This window comes from Polypterus senegalus, chromosome 3, assembly GCF_016835505.1.
Source record: "Polypterus senegalus isolate Bchr_013 chromosome 3, ASM1683550v1, whole genome shotgun sequence".
In the NCBI taxonomy this organism is placed as follows: Eukaryota; Metazoa; Chordata; class Cladistia; order Polypteriformes; family Polypteridae; genus Polypterus; species Polypterus senegalus.
Window position 1 is genome coordinate 56,053,920 of NC_053156.1, and position 11,350 is coordinate 56,065,269.

Genomic DNA, 11,350 nt, shown 5'->3' on the forward strand with positions numbered 1-11,350 from the left:
TTGGCAGGTGGGCGTGGCACCAATGCCACATTTGAGTACCGAGAAAGAAACAGAATAGGTGAGGGTTAGTATTCAAATATAACTATCATGTTACTTATGTTTTAGTGCTAATGACTAACAACAGAGATGCAGTCTGTACAGTTAATCAGCAGCTCTAGTCAGGATATGCTAAACTGAAATAGTGAGTCTTCAGCCGGGATTTAAAGGCTGAGACTGAAGGGGCATCTCTTAAAGAAGCAGGAAGACCATTCCACAGTTTAGGGGCCCTGTAACTAAAAGCTCGACCTCCCACTGTTATTTTATTAATCCTTGGAATCCTAAGCAGACCGGCATCTTGAGATCTTAATGTGCTCAGGTTTGTAAGTCATGATAAGTTCAGACAAGTAAGCGGACCTTGGCCATTTAATGCTTTATATGTTAAAAGGAGGATTTTGAAATCTGCCCTAAACTTAACTGGGAGCCAGTGTAAGATTTAAGAACTGGAGTTATGTGTTCATATTTTCTTGTTCTTGTAATAATTCTTGCAGCGCATTTTGGATTAACTGGAGGCTGTATAGAGAACAGTTTGAACAGCCAGTGAACACCGCATTGCAGTAGTCAATCCTACTAGAGATAAATGCATGAATTAATTTCTCAGAATCCTGTTTATTTAGAAAGCGCCTTAATTTCCTAACATTTTTAAGATGGAAAAACATGTTTTGGACAACTTTGTAATATGCTTTAAATGACATGCTAGAGTCAAAGATAACTCCTAGATTGCGGGCTGATTCAGTAAAATTAATTGGGATTCCAACTGAGTTAAATGATGACAAAATATTGCTGTGATCAGCGTCATTCCCTCCAACAATTAACATCTCTGTTTTATCTGTATTTAAAGACAAGTAGTTCTCATTCATCCATTCCTTTAATTCACTAACACAACTAATTAAAGACAACATCGGAGAAACTTCATTTGATTTAAATGAAAGGTATAACTGGGTGTCATCTGCATACGAGTGAAAATTAACATTATGTTTCCTAATGAGAGATCCCAGTGGAAGCATGTAAAGTGAAAACAGTAAAGGTCCCAGTACTGAGCCCTGCGGACACCATATTGAACTTCTGTGTATAATGATGGAGTACTGTCAGCACATTTCTGTACATATTGGAATCGATTTGATAAATAAGAACTGAACCAAGCGAGCACGGGCCTGTAAGCCCAACATCGTTTTCTAGCCTGTGCAGTAAAATAGAATGGTCAATGGTGTCAAATGCTGCACTTAAGTCCAACAACATAATTACAGTGGAATTTCCTTCATCAGAGGATATCAGAATGTCATTTACAACCCGTGTTAGTGCCGTTTCTGTACTATGACCAGTGTGAAAACCAGACTGGAATTTCTCAAATAAATTGTAATGCGTAAGGTGTGACTGAAGCTGACTGGCGACTACTTTTTCTAGTATTTTAGAGAGAAATGGTAAATTTGAAATAGGCCTATAATTATTTAGTATGTGTGGGTCTAGGTCTGACTTTTTAAGTAAAGGTTTAATGACTGACACTTTTAGTGCATCAGGTACTGTGCCATGCAGTAATGAACTATTGATAATGGTTAGAATAGGGCTGCAAGAACATCCATTGCACTTTTTACTAGTTTTGTTGGCACTGAATCTAGGGAACAAGTAGTGGGCTTCATTTTAGTAATTAAAGTTAAGACTTCCTGCTCAGTTACAGGATTAAAATTATTAAAGTGCTGAATGCAATGTGAGACAGGGTCTGCTAAGCTAGTATTTGGTTTGTACTGTGATGCTGAGATCTGGGATCTTATATTTTTAATTTTCTCATTGAAGAAGTTCATAAAGTCTGTACTGCTAATATCTGTTGGTATTTTGCACTGTTGATCTGAATTCCCATTTGTTAATTTAGCCACTGTTCTAAACAGTACCCTAGGATTTTTATTATTGCTATCTATTAATGTAGAATAGTATTCTGAGCGAGCTTTAAAGAGGGCTTTTTTATATTTATTAACACTCTCTGTCCATGCAATTTGAAAGACATGTAGCTTTGTTGTTCTCCATCTGCTCCAGTTTTGACACTCTAATTTAAGAGCTAGTGTTTTCATTAAACCAGGGAGAGTTTCTATGTGCTTTGATCACTTTTGTTTTAGGGGAGCCACTGTGTCCAGAGCATCTCTCAAGGTCACATTATAATGTGATGTTAGCTGATCTAAATTGTTTTCCACATTTACATTTGATGTTAACTGATCTAAATGGTTTTCCACAATTACACTCAACTTACTCAAGGCATCTATAAATTTTGAAGCAGAATTACAATCTAGATGTCACACTGTCTTTGTCTTTGGTTAGGATGAAGACCATCTCTTCTGAAAAATCCAGGCCTTTCCCAAAAATCATCCCAATTGTTCACAAACGCTATGCTTTTATTTGCACACCAGGTTTCTAGCCAGCAGTGAAGGGAATGCAATCTGCTATAAATCACATCCCCTCTATACAATCTTGGTAAGGGACCAGATACAATTAAATTCCGACATTTTCTTTTAGCTTTGGTGCATAGAGAGATGAAGTTACGCTTTAATACCTCAGATTGCTGTAAATAAATATCATTAGTGCCGACATGCAGCAATAAGGTAGATACTTATCATCTGCAACACGGTCCAATGCGGCCACTATGCCAAAAATCTTGGCCCCTGCGAGGCACTTAACATTAACTGCTGGTTTAACATAGTTTGGAATTCTAACATTCCGCACAATGGAATCGCCAATTATGAGCACTTTATTATTCTCAGTTTCCACAGGCACGCTGCGGAGAGCTGAGAATCTGTTGTGGGTCCGAATTGGTGACCTGTTTTCCGGGGGATTACATTTTGGATTCTTAGACCCCCGTCTTACTGTTACCCACTCGCCCTGTGGCTGAATTGGTGCTGCTGATTTCGGCCGCGCAATGACTACAGTGGGACCTGAAGAGACTGAAGCCGAATCAGAAGTAGCCGAATTGTCTAAACAAACCGAGTCAATCCAATTTTCGGTTTGCCTAATCGCTATCAAATTCCTAACGAGGTCCTCCAATTCGCGTATTTTCCCGACCAACTCTAAATTAACTGATCACTTTTGCCAGGTGAAGCTATCTGCACTGTCGGCCGGAAAACCTGAACTATACATGCTGCAGGACACACAACATATAAACGTGCCCTCAATGGGCAGAGAGCAGATAGAACTTACGTTAAGTGTTGAAGTCATCTTTGCCGTTTTTATAGGTGCTTCGGCGCTTTCTGTGTTCAGCTGAATCACTAAGAGACCGTCGGCTTTAAGTTTCCACCACCCGCTGAGCGATCGACTTTAATTTCTCACTGCTGGTTATTTCTACTGGTCAGCTGCCGGCTTTACCTCAGATGAACTTGCTCAGGTGCTTGCGAAGGGCTACGTGCCTGTGGGAGACGCCGCTGCTCTGTGCTTCCGCTCGCTGATCCGCTCTGTGCTTCCGCTCGCTGATCCGCTCTGTGCTTCCGCTCGCTGATCCGCTCTGTGCTTCCGCTCGCTGATCCGCTCTGTGCTTCCACTCGCTGATCCGCTCTGTGCTCCAAGCAGCCTCCAAGTGTTTCCAATCCTTCAGTCCATGATTCCTTATCACTTCCGGGTCAGATAAAAAGTCCTTTTCTTCACCCTGGAAGTATGTCATTCCTCTTGTCCATGTGACTCAGACGTACTTCTGGGGCGTAGGGCAAATAGTCTTTGTTCCTTCCTGCAGCATCCTCTAACGGCCCGGATGGTATCCAGCAGGGCTGAGGATAAAAACTCCATTGTCCAGGATTCCCTGCTGGTCTTCGGGGCACCTCCATGCTGGCGGCCTGGGGGTATTGACCGGCCATATGCCACTATATATATATATATATATATATATATATATATATAATAGAGCAAAATCAGTTGAGCTATAAAGCACTGTAACTTATTATTTATGGACTGCTGATTAATTATTCTTATTTCTTGCAACACAAGAGTACTTATGGCATAAGAAAATACTTTGATCCCTTCAAAGCTGAAAGTGTGTAGTATAATCGCTGCTTATAAGTAAAGTTGTCATGTCTGCTACTCTAAGTTTCTAGTCTCTTACTCATTAGTGAACATTCAGGAAAATTCTCTCTGCAGTACATTGGTGAAGGAGCTGAAAAAATTACATATTTAAAATTTTTAGATACTTGGAAAATGTAAAGACACCCAAAGTGCATGCTTTTAGAATTAAATGCAGGCTGTAGGGGAAAAAAAAAAATCCATTCTGCATTTGATATCTTAAGTCAGAATTTGATGTCAGCCAGTTTGACAGAATCACAAATGATAGTATCAGCATGTTTACTTTATGTTGTGTACTTTTTTTGTGTATTTTCTTAGAAAATAGTCATATATGAAAGTCTTGCCATACAAATGTTGCAATGTAAAGCATGATGTGTTGTGCTCTAACAGTTTCAGAGTTAGGTTGTACAATGTCCAGAATATAATGGAACCTTGAGATACAGTTGACTTTCAAGAAAAGGCTTGTTGGTTTGCACAGAGTGAGAGAGGGTTGTGTCGATTTTCATCTGTTATTTCAGAGCAGTGGAACTTAAAGGGGCTTCCAATAATTTTCAATGCTGTCATTCAGTGCAGGGTAGTAAATTAGGCAATTGTTTGCTGTATACACTTTAGTGCTGTCATTAGACTATTATGGATTTTGTCTCAACTGCCTATGTTTTAAAATGAAAATGCATCACAATAACAAAGCCTAAAAAAGGCAAGGAGTACAAGAATAGGCTATTTTGTTTTCTATTAATCCTTCATATTAAGTAATTTAGTAACTGCCGAACCTGCTAAATTAAGAGCTGCAGTTATAGCCATTTTCTCTCAAATGCTGATTGGGGGTTTGCAGCTGGATTTCTGTATCCTTGTTAAATCTGCTGTCTTAATAAGCCCTGTGTGCCAGTAAAAATGGGCAATATTCACCTTGTCTTCACCATCACTGGCTCTCCAACAGCCACACTTTCTGCCTCTAAACCAAGTATCAGTCCCATCTCCACATTTTAAAATGCGTATTGTATTATAGAGAAGTAATTGTCACTTTCTTTGTACTTTGTATTCATTATAATCCACCAGCAAAAATATTAATCACTTTATCTGCATTAGCAAGCTTTCATTGAGGCTTATTAGACATTATTTTTGTTTAACATTGTGATATCAAAAACAGTTTTATATTTTAAATTTTAATGGCACATTTGATTAGTTTGACTGTCAACTCTAAATCAGCTTGTATAGATGGTGTATTTGTTGGTTCCCTGAAATATAAAAGCATCCTGTCTAGGGTTCATTTCTTCCCTGCGTTTGATCCTGCTGGGATAGGCTCATTACTGTTCTCTAATAGTCCAGTATTCTGCTTTACCAGCCTCTATTTCCCGTTGGGATTAATAAAGTATCTATCTATCTATCTATCTATCTATCTATCTATCTATCTATCTATCTATCTATCTATCTATCTATCTATCTATCTATCTATCTATCTATCTATCTATCTATCTATCTATCTATCTATCTATCTATCTATCTATCTATCTATCTATTTCACTCATGGCACCTAAGCAGAGTGTTCCTAAATCATCTGTCTCGTCATCTGTCATTTCCAGGACATCTTTAACCTAACACAACTGTTCCCACTGACCGACCCTACTTTTATCATGTCCTGCATTCCAATTACAGTATGGGTCACCTTCACTTGTTTGTTTGCACTGATGTTCCACATCTTCCTCAGCTACTGCTTGCTTTACTCTTCCTACTGTGTTCAGCTCCATTCTATAAAACAACTCCCATATTCTCATAATGTACTTGTACTGGATGTGTCCATTCCTCTAACCTCTGAAATCACAGCTTTCTGACACTCTGTAGAGCTCATGGATTAAAATTCCATCTTCTCATCATCTATGCCTTTGTTGAAAGTAAGACTCAAATATAATTTCTCCTGTTGCTCATTGTGCATATTAATGTGTGTAGGCAGCCATGAAGTTTATTCAATATTGAATATGTCACTGTGATCAGTGGACATAATAAAGTTCTCACCAATATAACCTGCTTATGAAATATTATTCTTTCATGTACAATTTTTATTTTACTTCCACTTATTAATATTATGTTACTTTGCTTACTCTTCCTTTTTATTATACATGTTTACTTTTTTATTTTCACAATTATGCAGCATCAGTCTCTGAGAAAGTATTGCATGGGCTCAGCCAGGAGAAATACTAGAAAGTTCCTTGTTTTGAAAGATTTCTAGAAAAAGCAACACAAAGCTCATAATTAAATACTGATTGGTTTATTAAACCAAAACAATATTATCTTAAAGATATAAAAAGTGTTACCACACCCTTACAGCTGAGAACCCACAACCACTGGACCTCAGCCATGCTACATCACCTTAAACCATCACCTGCTCAACCTTGGGACTTTTAAATGGCAGGTTTTCATTAACTTCTACCCTCTAAACTTGTGCATATTAAGAACACATCTGGAAAGACAACATCCAGAGCACTGAAATATATCAGGTAACAGAGAGAGAGACTGAGACAAAACATCCTATGTGCTGCAATTGCCTCCATTCTGTGGATTTTCCAATTAGGTTTCCCTAGCACAGTGGTTCTCAACCTGTGCGGCAGGCCCCCCTAGGGGGGCATGAAGATGTGAAAAAAAGGAAACAAGACTCAAAAATATGAAAAAAACATCTGTTGAAACCAAAACAAATTAACTTAAACTACATTCTGATACTAGAACAATAAATATAGTTAGATAAATGTCGAAAAAAGTTAAGTAGGTATAATAAAATATGCATCTACATTTCAAAAAAATGTTAGGGGGGGCGCGATTAAAACTGTTATGAAAACTTGGGTTGCAAATACTTAAAGGTTGAGAAACACTGCCCTAGCAGAACCTGACATGGATTGTATGCTGCATGATGCTTTAATACCATCTAAGTATATAAGTTGTATTTGTGTAATGATTTGTTGTGGTGGTGGTGGTTATTTTGCTGCTGTTACGGCTTTGAGGCAGTACTATAAGCAGATTACATTTCACAACTGATCATTTTAATTGATATCAGGAGAGGGCAAAATACACTGGGTAATGATGTGGAAGGTGATTGGTTAAATGTAAACCCATGTATTGGCCACATTATAACATGTATGAAGATTTATGCCACCAAGATATAGAAAGGTTGTTGTTTTTAATTATTTTTCCAAAGCAATATCCATTTGTTTTCTGCTAAAGTCTTACCAGTTAGAAGATTTTCTTAAATGTGAAAAAGGTCTACCATAATTTGTTTTGATTTCATCAACAAAAGTTCAGATTTCATTACATGTGTGCTGACTTTAATATCCACTGCTTTAATTTCTATTTGTGAATACAAAATAAATTACATTTTTATTTTGAGTTAAAATGCTCTCATTTTTGAGGTAATGCATGTTTTAGTGTTTACTGCAGAGATTGCTAATACATGAAAAAAGCATTTGTAAATGGCACTAATGCATCTCTTTTATTGTTTTCTGATTTGCAAACTCTTGAAAGCATTAGATGTCATGAATGAAGGAAAGTTATTGTTGTATTAAAAATAGCAAAACAATTACTCTTTTCTAAAAAAAAGCCAGTAAATATTTTTTTACAAAATATTAATTAGATAGTGAATAATCAACCTGAGCATAAAGAGAGCAATGTGTAAGCAAAGCCTAGAGTATGGATACTCAACTCTGGTCCTTCAGGTCCACAGTGGCTTCAGATTTTTGTTTCAGCCAAATTTTTAATCAGAACCCATTTATTTTCTACTAAAACGATATGCTTTTGGGTTTAGTTTCAGTTAACTCACTTATTACAGTTCAGAACCCATAATTGCCTAGTTTAGTTTTAAACAGCTGCATTTAAGTTATAATTGGTGCCTGTTTTCACAACCAGCCATCAGTTAATAATGAGGTGCAAAGGACAAAGGAGCCACCAGCTCTCTAGATAACATGTCTCTGTTAATAATGTATACTGTATACTGTACACAGGTTTTAAGTATCTGTGTTAATACAATATTTTGAAATAAATTATTGCAGAAGGAAAGCGCCACAGGGATCAAATCTGTTATGGAACACAAAACATATGAATAATGTTCTCAGAAAATGAAAAATGTATAATGTGATAAACATTTGTTGTCTTAGAAGAATGAAAGCACTAACAACCCTTATAATTAAATGACAATTTTCATTATCTGCTTGGCCTAGCATATTGATTATGAAACTGGTTAGAATGAAAACCTGCATTCACCGAGGACCTCCAGTACCAGAGTTGAGTACCCCTGTCTTAGAGCCTTTCTACCACCAGCACAGATCACAACAAATGCTCTTCTAAGCAAAGTTTTTATTTGGTCAAGTTGGACACAATATTTGGTAGAACAGTTACAGTATTACATCATTAACATATTACTTTTCATGTAAATTGTTACATTTCCTCCAGGTACACCTAAGGAACAGTTTTCCCAAAACAGGAACAGCCACAGCAGGTTTGTGGCAGGATGGCATGCTCTTTTAAACACTTAATATTTAGTCTGCTTTTTTAACCTTACAAAATCATACTTTTTGTTGCCCAATAAACAAATTATGTCCATTTAGGTCAGATTAGCCTGATATTAAATCATCTTTACTGACCACCTTTATCTGTACTGTTATTTTTAAACACCTTAATTCAAGGTGACTTCCAAAACAGTGATACACATGCAGTGAAGACCACTATAAAGAAAAAAAAACTATTGTCAACTGAATACACATGCAATGCAATACATTTTAGTGGTTGGCAATTAATGCAAAGCAATTGATAATTGTCATACATGTGTGCCTTCGGTAGAGGCTCTGGTGTTGGTAATCCCATGCCTATCTGCAGAGGTGCAAATATAACACTACCCACAACCCAAAAAACATCATGCCTACAGTGAAGTATGGTAAGAGCAGCATTATGCTATGGAGCTGCTTATCATAAGCAGGGGCTGGACATCTGGTCAACAAAGAAGGAAGAATGGCTGGTAAAAAAAACACAAGCAAGTACTGTTCATAGGACAATCATCTCAAACAAAGCCAAAGAAATCATGGAGTGGCTTGATGAAGAAGAGGTAAACATTCTGCAATGGCCCAGTCAATGCCCTGATTTCATCCCTACTGACAATATGTGGCACTAGACTGAAACTGCAAAGTGAAGACCTGCTTTCTCCAAAAAACTAAACAGCTATTATTGCTTAAATTTTGGCAACCCTAAAAAATTTGAGCAGTGGCGTTTTTAGAATGAAAATTCTAGGGCCATACCAGACTTTTTCTATATGTGTGCGGACTTATCTAACATTTGCAAGAACTTACCTAATTAATAATGTCTGTCACTCTTCTGCTAATGACTAATGGAACATGCGTGTTCATGCATTTATCACATCACAAAAAAATAAACTACAAAATAGGATGCTGGTACGTGGTCTGTCTCAGTTGGCAACAGACCATTGTGATTCTCTTGGACATCATCATTCTCTGACAAAATACAGCAATATAGACTTAAACATGAAGTAAATTGAGGACTTTGTAACTACCCGCTGCCCATATATTGGTTATGAATTGCCTAAACTGAAAGATAACACCTCAGTTTTAGAAATGAACAGCTGTTAGGTGAAAAGTGACAAGCCATAATCACATTGAAATAACATGTAGACTACATACACTACCCGACCTGAACTGTACAGTACATATCTGTTAACAGCGTCAACTACCATGCTGTCAGGTGTTTGACGCTGCAAAGGCCAACAAACAATTAAAGAGTCAACTTTCCACATAAATATCTGTTCTTTCTGCACAAAGACCGTGAACCTCTTTGAAACAGCAGCGTCATTCTGCTGGCTTGTTTTCCATGAAGTGAAATGAACACATGTAGGCTTCCTTGGTCGATTTTTTAAATTTAGCATGGCCTGCCTCTGTAGTAGGTAAGGCTCAAAATGCATTCCGGATATTGATAACGTTTTTGTTCCAAATGACTGTACGTATCATTAAGGGAACTTATGGTACTGGCTATTTGCTAATTTGCACTGTATTACTTTGACTGGGAAACATTTAAAAACTGTTGGCCCACATTTTAATATGAGTGATGACCTTTAAACTCCAGCACTAAACGGGAATGGTTCAGGATGCACATGTGCACCTACAGCCAACACTGAGCATATGACAGAAAATTAGAAAAAAAATCTTAGGAAGACAAAACTGAAGGTTGTTGTACACATTTTAATAATAAAAATACAACTTCTAAGAGAAATGTTACTTAATGTAAACAACTTTTGGTGGTTCTTAATACTGAATACCACTGGTGATGATTGAATACTTATGCACGCTGCATTTTTCAAGGATTCTTTCTCATAAAACATTATTACAATAAAAAATTAATTTTGTGTTTCATTGGTTTTACATACAAACATCACAAAACAGAATTTAAGTGTAGGATTTCTTATTCTGTAAAAAATAGAGCTGGCCAAGGGCCTGTATTATTTTTCAAGGCACTGTATATACACTATCAATTAAACGTTTGGACACACACAGAAATGTTCATTGTTTGACAGAAGTTGATAACTTTTTAATCAAGATACCATTAAATTGATTTAACATTAGTAATGTTGCTAATGGCTATTAGTGCTTGAAATGACTGATATTTTATTTATTGTTCATATATGACTGCAAAGTCCCATTTTCATCAGCCACTTCTTCAGCATCCTAATAGCAAACTCCGATAGCTTATACTTAATTAGTTGTTTCAAATGCTAATTAGTTATTAGAAAAACCCTTGCAATTGCTTTAGCGTGACTGAAACCTGTTATTTTTTTTCACTTGGGTTGCAAGGTCCTGGAATTCCTAAAGTTCTGTTCTGGGTTCAAAAATGGCCAAAACAAAACATTTTTTTCAAGAAACATGCCATTCTATTGTTTTTCCATGTGCCAAATTTCCAAGAAAATGAAGACTTTGTACAAATGTGTCTATTATTCTCTTGAGAGAAGAACTGGATCTAACCAGGACTGAAAAAAGAAAGTGACAGCCCAGTTTCACAACTGCATAAGAGGATAGGATACAGACATCAGACAGAATCTAAAGATTGAGAAACAAAGCCATACAGGTTCTCAGTTGGCTTCTTCCTTAAATACATAGCAAATACTAGATTCATCAGTAACAGTGAAATATTGACTCCAGATGCTGGTGTAAAAGACAGAGTTTCAAAGAAAACACCATATCTAAACCTGAGAAATAAAAAGTAAAGATTAAAAAGTCTGAATTGGTGTAAGCTGTCCTAATTTTGG